General features: G+C 64.6%; 1 non-coding gene across 1 annotated transcript; it reads right to left on the reverse strand.

Moving 5' to 3' along the window:
* Positions 1-2989: 2989 nt before the first annotated feature.
* LOC131872486 (5S ribosomal RNA) lies at positions 2990-3108 on the reverse strand. Its single transcript, XR_009370635.1, has one exon. It is a non-coding gene; the product is annotated as a 5S ribosomal RNA (ribosomal RNA).
* Positions 3109-9028: the final 5920 nt, after the last annotated feature.

Consider the following 9028-nt stretch of genomic DNA (forward strand, 5'->3'; position numbering starts at 1 on the left):
CGAAGCGGGGTTACTGGAGCGCCCCCTCTTTTTTTGTCAGAGCGTTTGGTGGGGTTTCTCGCATTGGCTCTTCCCAGGCCCGGTTGTTGGGTGCGCTCCCACCCTGGCGCGCGCGAAGTTGGAAGTTGGGTTAATTGCCCGGGCGCGCACCTTCGCCAGGGTGGGCACCTTGGTGCGCACACCTTGGCTGGGCTGCGCACCAGGGCGGGCTCAAGATGGCACCAGCATTCCCTTTTTCTCACTATCTTTCAAAACGGAAATTTTAAAATCTCGTTTTTTTTTGCCTTTTATGGAAATTAGTGAAGGCATCGCATCAAAGGTGCGCACCTCGCTGCCCACCTTGGTGTGCTCCGAGGTGCCCACCACGGTGCGCTCCGAGGTGCCCACCACGGTGCGCAACGCCGGTGCGAACCCGGGAGCGCCCCGATGTGTGCTCCAAGGTGCGGCGTGCACGAAGCCGGACCCCGGTTTGCCCCGGGTGCGCACCTCGCGTGCACCTTGGTGCGCACACCTTGGCTGGGTTGCGCGGCCTGGTGGGCACCATGGTGCGCACCAAGGAGCGCTCCGAAGTGTGCTCCAAGGTGCGGCGTGCACGAAGTCCTAGCCCGGTTTGCCCCGGGTGCGCACCTTCGCCGCGGTGGGCACCATGGCGTGCACGAAGTCGGAGCCCGGTTTGCCCCGGGTGCGCACCTCGCGTGCACCTTCGCCGGGGTGGGCACCTCGGCTGGGTTGCGCGCCCTGGTGCGCACCAAGGAGCGCTCCGAAGTGTGCTCCAAGGTGCGGCGTGCACGAAGTCGGAGCCCGGTTTGCCCCGGGTGCGCACCTTCGCCGCGGTGGGCACCCTGGTGCGCACCATGGCGTGCACGAAGTCGGAGCCCGGTTTGCCCCGGGTGCGCACCTCGCGTGCACCTTCGGCGGGGTTGCGCGCCCTGGTGCGCACCAAGGAGCGCTCCGAAGTGTGCTCCAAGGTGCGGCGTGCACGAAGTCGGAGCCCGGTTTGCCCCGGGTGCGCACCTCGCGTGCACCTTCGGCGGGGTTGCGCGCCCTGGTGGGCACCATGGTGCGCACCAAGGAGCGCTCCGAAGTGTGCTCCAAGGTGCGGCGTGCACGAAGTCGGAGCCCGGTTTGCCCCGGGTGCGCACCTCGCGTGCACCTTCGCCGCGGTGGGCACCATGGCGTGCACGAAGTCGGAGCCCGGTTTGCCCCGGGTGCGCACCTCGCGTGCACCTTCGCCGGGGTGGGCACCTCGGCTGGGTTGCGCGCCCTGGTGCGCACCAAGGAGCGCTCCGAAGTGTGCTCCAAGGTGCGGCGTGCACGAAGTCGGAGCCCGGTTTGCCCCGGGTGCGCACCTCGCGTGCACCTTCGCCGCGGTGGGCACCATGGCGTGCACGAAGTCGGAGCCCGGTTTGCCCCGGGTGCGCACCCCGCGTGCACCTTCGCCGGGGTGGGCACCTCGGCTGGGTTGCGCGCCCTGGTGCGCACCAAGGAGCGCTCCGAAGTGTGCTCCAAGGTGCGGCGTGCACGAAGTCGGAGCCCGGTTTGCCCCGGGTGCGCACCTCGCGTGCACCTTCGCCGCGGTGGGCACCTTGGCTGGGTTGGGCACCATTGAGCGCTCCGAAGTGTGCTCCAAGGTGCGCACCATGGCCCTCCAAGGTGCGCAGCATGGCGTGCACGAAGTCGGAGCCCGGTTTGCCCCGGGTGCGCACCTCGCGTGCACCTTCGCCAGGGTGGGCACCTCGGTGCGCACACCTTCTCAATGTTTTCTTGCCTTTTCTGGAAATTGGTGAAGGCAGCGCATCAAAGGTGCGCACCTCGGTGTGCTCCGAGGTGCGAACCCGAGAGCGCTCCGAGGTGCCCACGAAGTCGAAAGTCGGGTTAATTGCATTGTTTTCCCCGGGTGCGCTCCGAGGTGCGCAACATCGGTGCGCACCAAGGAGGGCTCCGAAGTGTGCTCCAAGGTGCGCACGATTCGGAGCTCGGTTTGCCCGGGGTGCGCACACCTTGGCTGGGTTGCGCACCCTTTGTGCGCTCCAAGGTGCGCACGAAGTCGGAGCTCGGTTTGCCCCGGGTGCGCACCTTCGCCAGGGTGCGCACCTTGATGCGCACGCCTTGGCTGGGCTGCGCACCTTGGTGGGCGCCATGGTGCGCACCTTTCGTGCGCTCCAAGGTGCGCACGAAGTCGGAGCTCGGTTTGCCCCGGGTGCGCACCTTGGTGGGCGCCATGGTGCACTCCGAGGTGCCCAAGATTGGTGCGCACCAAGGAGCGCTCCGAAGTGCGCTCCAAGGTGCGCAGGTGCGCGCGAAGTCGAAAGTTGGGTTAATTGTCCGGTTTGCCTCGGGTGCGCACCTTGCGTGCACCTTCGCCAGGGTGGGCGCCTTGGTGCGCACACCTTGGCTGGGCTGCGCACCCGGGCGCGCACACCTTGGCACCCGCGTTTCCTTCATTTTAAATTTTTTTTTTTTACAATCTCTCAAGTGGGAAATTCTATAATCTCAACTTTTTTTGCCTTTTCAGGAAACTTTTGAATGGAGCGCATCATTGGTGCGCTCCGAAGTGTGCTCCAAGGTGCGCACCTCTGGTGTGCTCCAAAGCTCTCTCCAGCTGCGTGCACCTGCCCCGGCCGCGCACCCGGCCCCGCCCAGCTTCGCTCACCTGTCCCGGGCGTCTGGTGCGGAACCTTAGAGTAAGAAACATCACCGTGCACCTTGGCCAACGTGCGCGACTCGACCGAGCGCGCACTGGCCGAGGTGCACACCGATTTCACCTGGGTGCGCGCGCAGCACCTCGGGCGCACCGGGGTGCGCGCACAACGCCCGGGTTGCACCGTGGCCTGTGTGCTCGGGGCGCCTCGGGTGCGCGCTCGGTGTCGCCCCCCGCGCGCGCGGTAGTGCGGGCAGCGCACCCCGGCCCGGCCCGGCCCCGACGAGAACGCAAACGGGCAAAAGGTTTATTCAAATAGCATTGCGACGCCCGGCGAAAAACTAAAAAAGGGTGCAACACCGGGACTTCCCGGGAGGTCACCCATCCCAGTACTACTCCGGCCCAAGCGCGCTTAACTGCGGAGTTCTGATGGGATCCGGTGCACTAACGCTGGTATGATCGCACCCGTTATGAGCTTGTCGCAGTGTGTACTTAGCAAACCGCGACCCACGTGCGAATCCACCCCGGCCACCCACCCCCGTCGAGGTGCACACCCTCCCTCGCGAAGTGCGCCCCGTTCGCCAAGTGTGAGCCCTGCCCGGGTGCGCGCACCTTGCTAGGGCGTCGGGTGTGCACCCGGCCCGGCCTACGTGCGTGCACCTGGACGGGGCGTCGTGTGCGTGCAGTGTCCCGTCTGCAACGCGGTGCCCACACACCACCTCGGGCGCAACGACCTGCGCTCACATGTGGGCCGAGTGCACCTTGGTGCATGTTCGGGGCGCCTCGGGTGCACGCTCGATCTTGCCCCGGTGCACCAAGGCGCTCGGTTTGCCCCGGGTGCGCACTTGGTGCAAGGTGGGCACCCAAAATAGGGATCAAGCACCAAAACACAAGTTTCGGGATGCAAAATGGGACCCAAGGACCACAAATGCGTTCCAAGACCCATGATGGGTCCACGAGAACAAAAATGTGTTCCGAGACTTAATAAACAAATATTGGGTTTTAGGAGAAGAAACATGCTCTGATGCCCAAAACGAGAATCGACCCCGAAAAGGCCACAGGCCAAAAGTGGGATGCGAGACAAAAAAAAATGGGACCCGAGGACCAAAATTGGGTTCCCAGGTCGAAGACAGGGCAACCGGACAAGAAACGACCTCTAAGGCTCGAAATGAGTCCCGACGACTAAAACTTGACAAGAAGCACCCATCAGGCACCCAACTCGACACCCATGGGATGCCGACCCACCCGGGCTTCCACCTAGCACACCTTGGCACCCACCCACCCTCGCACCCAACCTCGCACCCAACTTAGCACCTTTGAACCCACATTGGCACTCACCCTGACCCTGGCACCTTGGAACCCACATTGGCACTCACCTTGACCCTGGCACCCACCTTTGCACTCACCTTGGGACCCACCCTGGCTCCCACCTCGGCACCCACCCAGACACCCACCTTGGTTCCTTGGCACCCACCTTGGATCCTTGGCACCCACCCCGACACCCACCTTGGCACGCAACTTGGCTACTTGCCACCCACCTTGGCTCCTTGACGCCCACCCCGACAACCACCCCGTGACCTACCCTGGCTAGGGTTGGTGCACACCCACCCTGGTGCCCACCTTGGCACCCACCCCATGACCCACCTTGGCACGCACCTTAGTACCCACCCCGTTACCCACCCTAGGACCCACCCCGTGACCCACCTTGGCCAGGGTGGGTGCCTTGGTGCGCACAACTTGCCTGGGCTGCACACCAGGGCGGGCTCAAGATGGCACCCGCGTTCCGTTTTTTTCACTATCTTTCAAAACGGAAATTTTAAAATCTCGTTTTTTTTTTTTTTTTGCCTTTTCTGGAAATTAGTGAAGGCAGCGCATCAAAGGTGCGCAATGCTGGTGCGAACCCGGGAGCGCTCCGATGTGTGCTCCAAGGTGCGGCGTGCACGAAGTCCGAGCCCGGCTTGCCCCGGGTGCGCACCTCGCGTGCACCTTCGCCGGGGTGAGCACCTTGGCTGGGTTGCGCGCCCTGGTGCGCACCAAGGAGCGCTCTGAAGTGTGCTCCAAGGTGCGGCGTGCACGAAGTCGGAGCTCGGTTTGCCCCGGGTGTGCACCTCGGGTGCGCACCTCGCGTGCACCTTCGCTGCGGTGGGCACCTTGGCTGGGTTGCGCGCCTTGGTGGGCACCATGCAGTGCACGAAGTCGGAGCCCGGTTTGCCCCGGGCGCGCACCTCCGCCAGGGTGGGCACCTTGGTGCGCACAACTTGCCTGGGCTGCGCACCAGGAAGGGCTCAAGATGGCACCCGCGTTCCGTTTTTTTCACTATCTTTCAGAACGGAAATTTTAAAATATCGTTTTTTTTTGCCTTTTCTGGAAATTAGTGAAGGCAGCGCATCAAAGGTGCGCAACGCTGGTGCGAACCTGGGAGCGCTCCGATGTGTGCTCCAAGGTGCGGCGTGCACGAAGTCGGAGCCCGGTTTGCCCCGGGTGCGCCCTGGTGGGCACCATGGTGCGCACCAAGGAGCGCTCCGAAGTGTGCTCCAAGGTGCGGCCTGCACGAAGTCGGAGCCCGGTTTGCCCCGGGCGTGCACCGCGGGTGGGCACCTTGGTGCGCATGCCTTGCCTGGGCTGCGCACCAGGGCGGGCTCAAGATGGCACCCGCGTTCCGTTTTTTTCACTATCTTTCAAAACGGAAATTTTAAAATCTCATTTTTTTTTGCCTTTTCTGGAAATTAGTGAAGGCAGCGCATCAAAGGTGCGCACCTCGCTGCCCACCACGGTGCGCAACGCCGGTGGGCACCCGGGAGTGCTTCGAAGTGTGCTCCAAGGTGCTGCGTGCACGTTGTCGGAGCCCGGTTTGCCCCGGGTGCGCACCTCGCGTGCACCTTCGTCGGGGTGGGCACCTTGGCTGGGTTTGCCCCGGCTGCGCTCCGAAGCGGGGTTATTGGAGCGCCGCCTCTTTTTTTGTCGGAGCGTTTGGTGGGGTTTCTCGCATTGGCTCTTCCCAGGCCCGGTTGCCACCCTGGCGCGCACGAAGTCGGAAGTAGGGTTAATTGCCCGGGTGCGCACCTTTGCCAGGGTGGGCACCTTACCTGGGCTGTGCACCAGGGCGGGCTCAAGATGGCACCCGCGTTCCGTTTTTTTCACTATCTTTCAAAACGGAAATTTTAAAATCTCCTCTTTTTTTTGCCTTTTCTGGAAATTAGTGAAGGCAGCGCATCAAAGGTGCGCACCTCGCTGCCCACCTTGGTGTGCTCTGAGGTGCGCACCCGGGAGCGCTACGAAGTGTGCTCCAAGGTGCGGCGTGCACGTTGTCGGAGCCCGGTTTGCCCCGGGTGCGCACCTCGCCTGCACCTTGGCCGGGGTGGGCACCCTCGCTGGGTTTGCCCAGGGTGCGCTCCGAAGCGGGGTTACTGGAGCGCCCCCTCTTTTTTTGTCAGAGCGTTTGGTGGGGTTTCTCGCATTGGCTCTTCCCAGGCCCGGTTGTTGGGTGCGCTCCCACCCTGGCGCGCGCGAAGTTGGAAGTTGGGTTAATTGCCCGGGCGCGCACCTTCGCCAGGGTGGGCACCTTGGTGCGCACACCTTGGCTGGGCTGCGCACCAGGGCGGGCTCAAGATGGCACCAGCATTCCCTTTTTCTCACTATCTTTCAAAACGGAAATTTTAAAATCTCGTTTTTTTTTGCCTTTTATGGAAATTAGTGAAGGCATCGCATCAAAGGTGCGCACCTCGCTGCCCACCTTGGTGTGCTCCGAGGTGCCCACCACGGTGCGCTCCGAGGTGCCCACCACGGTGCGCAACGCCGGTGCGAACCCGGGAGCGCCCCGATGTGTGCTCCAAGGTGCGGCGTGCACGAAGCCGGACCCCGGTTTGCCCCGGGTGCGCACCTCGCGTGCACCTTGGTGCGCACACCTTGGCTGGGTTGCGCGGCCTGGTGGGCACCATGGTGCGCACCAAGGAGCGCTCCAAAGTGTGCTCCAAGGTGCGGCGTGCACGAAGTCCTAGCCCGGTTTGCCCCGGGTGCGCACCTTCGCCGCGGTGGGCACCATGGCGTGCACGAAGTCGGAGCCCGGTTTGCCCCGGGTGCGCACCTCGCGTGCACCTTCGCCGGGGTGGGCACCTCGGCTGGGTTGCGCGCCCTGGTGCGCACCAAGGAGCGCTCCGAAGTGTGCTCCAAGGTGCGGCGTGCACGAAGTCGGAGCCCGGTTTGCCCCGGGTGCGCACCTTCGCCGCGGTGGGCACCCTGGTGCGCACCATGGCGTGCACGAAGTCGGAGCCCGGTTTGCCCCGGGTGCGCACCTCGCGTGCACCTTCGGCGGGGTTGCGCGCCCTGGTGCGCACCAAGGAGCGCTCCGAAGTGTGCTCCAAGGTGCGGCGTGCACGAAGTCGGAGCCCGGTTTGCCCCGGGTGCGCACCTCGCGTGCACCTTCGGCGGGGTTGCGCGCCCTGGTGGGCACCATGGTGCGCACCAAGGAGCGCTCCGAAGTGTGCTCCAAGGTGCGGCGTGCACGAAGTCGGAGCCCGGTTTGCCCCGGGTGCGCACCTCGCGTGCACCTTCGCCGCGGTGGGCACCATGGCGTGCACGAAGTCGGAGCCCGGTTTGCCCCGGGTGCGCACCTCGCGTGCACCTTCGCCGGGGTGGGCACCTCGGCTGGGTTGCGCGCCCTGGTGCGCACCAAGGAGCGCTCCGAAGTGTGCTCCAAGGTGCGGCGTGCACGAAGTCGGAGCCCGGTTTGCCCCGGGTGCGCACCTCGCGTGCACCTTCGCCGCGGTGGGCACCATGGCGTGCACGAAGTCGGAGCCCGGTTTGCCCCGGGTGCGCACCCCGCGTGCACCTTCGCCGGGGTGGGCACCTCGGCTGGGTTGCGCGCCCTGGTGCGCACCAAGGAGCGCTCCGAAGTGTGCTCCAAGGTGCGGCGTGCACGAAGTCGGAGCCCGGTTTGCCCCGGGTGCGCACCTCGCGTGCACCTTCGCCGCGGTGGGCACCTTGGCTGGGTTGGGCACCATTGAGCGCTCCGAAGTGTGCTCCAAGGTGCGCACCATGGCCCTCCAAGGTGCGCAGCATGGCGTGCACGAAGTCGGAGCCCGGTTTGCCCCGGGTGCGCACCTCGCGTGCACCTTCGCCAGGGTGGGCACCTCGGTGCGCACACCTTCTCAATGTTTTCTTGCCTTTTCTGGAAATTGGTGAAGGCAGCGCATCAAAGGTGCGCACCTCGGTGTGCTCCGAGGTGCGAACCCGAGAGCGCTCCGAGGTGCCCACGAAGTCGAAAGTCGGGTTAATTGCATTGTTTTCCCCGGGTGCGCTCCGAGGTGCGCAACATCGGTGCGCACCAAGGAGGGCTCCGAAGTGTGCTCCAAGGTGCGCACGATTCGGAGCTCGGTTTGCCCGGGGTGCGCACACCTTGGCTGGGTTGCGCACCCTTTGTGCGCTCCAAGGTGCGCACGAAGTCGGAGCTCGGTTTGCCCCGGGTGCGCACCTTCGCCAGGGTGCGCACCTTGATGCGCACGCCTTGGCTGGGCTGCGCACCTTGGTGGGCGCCATGGTGCGCACCTTTCGTGCGCTCCAAGGTGCGCACGAAGTCGGAGCTCGGTTTGCCCCGGGTGCGCACCTTGGTGGGCGCCATGGTGCACTCCGAGGTGCCCAAGATTGGTGCGCACCAAGGAGCGCTCCGAAGTGCGCTCCAAGGTGCGCAGGTGCGCGCGAAGTCGAAAGTTGGGTTAATTGTCCGGTTTGCCTCGGGTGCGCACCTTGCGTGCACCTTCGCCAGGGTGGGCGCCTTGGTGCGCACACCTTGGCTGGGCTGCGCACCCGGGCGCGCACACCTTGGCACCCCGCGTTTCCTTCATTTTAAATTTTTTTTTTTTACAATCTCTCAAGTGGGAAATTCTATAATCTCAACTTTTTTTGCCTTTTCAGGAAACTTTTGAATGGAGCGCATCATTGGTGCGCTCCGAAGTGTGCTCCAAGGTGCGCACCTCTGGTGTGCTCCAAAGCTCTCTCCAGCTGCGTGCACCTGCCCCGGCCGCGCACACCGGCCCCGCCCAGCTTCGCTCACCTGTCCCGGGCGTCTGGTGCGGAACCTTAGAGTAAGAAACATCACCGTGCACCTTGGCCAACGTGCGCGACTCGACCGAGCGCGCACTGGCCGAGGTGCACACCGATTTCACCTGGGTGCGCGCGCAGCACCTCGGGCGCACCGGGGTGCGCGCACAACGCCCGGGTTGCACCGTGGCCTGTGTGCTCGGGGCGCCTCGGGTGCGCGCTCGGTGTCGCCCCCCGCGCGCGCGCGGTAGTGCGGGCAGCGCACCCCGGCCCGGCCCGGCCCCGACGAGAACGCAAACGGGCAAAAGGTTTATTCAAATAGCATTGCGACGCCCGGCGAAAAACTAAGAA

This window comes from Cryptomeria japonica, unplaced genomic scaffold (assembly GCF_030272615.1).
Source record: "Cryptomeria japonica unplaced genomic scaffold, Sugi_1.0 HiC_scaffold_621, whole genome shotgun sequence".
Lineage (NCBI taxonomy): Eukaryota > Viridiplantae > Streptophyta > Pinopsida > Cupressales > Cupressaceae > Cryptomeria > Cryptomeria japonica.